The 1331-nt window shown below is 39.5% G+C and overlaps 1 pseudogene; it reads right to left on the bottom strand.

Annotated features, from left to right (window-relative positions):
• Window positions 1–207: 207 nt before the first annotated feature.
• Window positions 208–1027, bottom strand: LOC108535922 (40S ribosomal protein S3a-like; annotated as a pseudogene).
• Window positions 1028–1331: the final 304 nt, after the last annotated feature.

The following is a 1331-nucleotide window of genomic DNA, read 5'->3' as shown; positions in this document are numbered from 1 at the left end:
TGTGGCATATTTGAATATTCAATGGAATACTACTCTGCAATAAAATGGGTGAATCTCAAAAACATGCTGAGCAAAAGAAGCTGGTCAGAAAAGAGTACACATTATCTGATTCCATTTCTGTGAATTCTGAAACAGGCAAGACTAATTTTTTTTCACAAATAAGACTTTTTTATTTGCCACTATTGTAAGTCCTAACTTTAAACAGATTCAAGGACTGGGTGGTTCATATCCATCAGCTCATTCAACTTTAGCACCTGTCTCATCCCCAGTGGCTTTTCCAGAACTGCTACCTTCACCATGAAACTCCGTGAGTTTTCCCAGTTCAAACTTGGGCTTCTTCAGCAGTTTTACTTTGCTAATGAAGACATCATGGAGAGGATAAATAGATTGGCAAGCCTTTTCTTTGTCTTTTCCAGTGCTGTCTGGAATCAATTTATTGACCACTTCTTTGAGGTCATTTGTCTGCACCTCTCAGGTCATGATTTCCGTCATCTTCTTCCGGATTTGGCGAACCTGTTGGTGCTGAGCATAAGAGGTCTTCCGTATCTGATTGTTGTGTTTCTTAGTAAAACCAACTCAGAACAGACGAAGCAAGTAACCATTGGTAGTCTTGACATCGACGTGAGCTTCAAAACTAGCCATCTGCTTTCCAAAGTGGTTGTATCATTTTATCCATGCCATTTTTTGACCATGGAGCACATTTTGTCACGGGCCAGATCCATGCCATGGAAGTTTGTCAGGCAGTTTTTGCCTTGAACATCTTCAGTAATCAGCTTGAATTTTCTAAATACAACATCATCATTCTGCAAATCAGCAAGACTCACTTCAAACACATGACCCTTGAGGCCATCTGATACATTTGGGTTCCTTCAGTCCTGGTGACTAGCATCTCTCCAAGATTTCTTACAGTGAACATAGCAGGTGCTTTCACATCATACCAATCTTTCTTAGAAAATGGATCAACCACTTTCTTCCTGGCTCCTTGTTTGCCACCTTTCTTAAGGCGCTTGTTCTTGCCAACTGCCATGGTGCTGCTCAGAGAACCAAAAGGGCTCAGAGAGCAAAACTAAAAAGCAAAACTAATTTATAGTGATAAAAATCACAGTAGTGGTTTCTTTGGACAGGACATGGAGGGTGTTGATTGGGCAGGGGCACAAGTTAATCTTTCGGTGTGATGGAAATGTTCTATACCTTGATTGATTAAAAACTCTTTGAACAGTAGAACAAAAATGAGTCCATTCTATTGTATTAAAATCATAGCCCAATAAGGATGATTTTAAAACCACACTGAGATAACCTTCACCTATCAGATTGACAAAATTCCAAAAATT

This window comes from Rhinopithecus bieti, unplaced genomic scaffold (assembly GCF_001698545.2).
Source record: "Rhinopithecus bieti isolate Rb0 unplaced genomic scaffold, ASM169854v2 scaffold_13261, whole genome shotgun sequence".
Classification (NCBI taxonomy): domain Eukaryota; kingdom Metazoa; phylum Chordata; class Mammalia; order Primates; family Cercopithecidae; genus Rhinopithecus; species Rhinopithecus bieti.
This window is presented reverse-complemented; position numbering and strand designations above follow the sequence as displayed.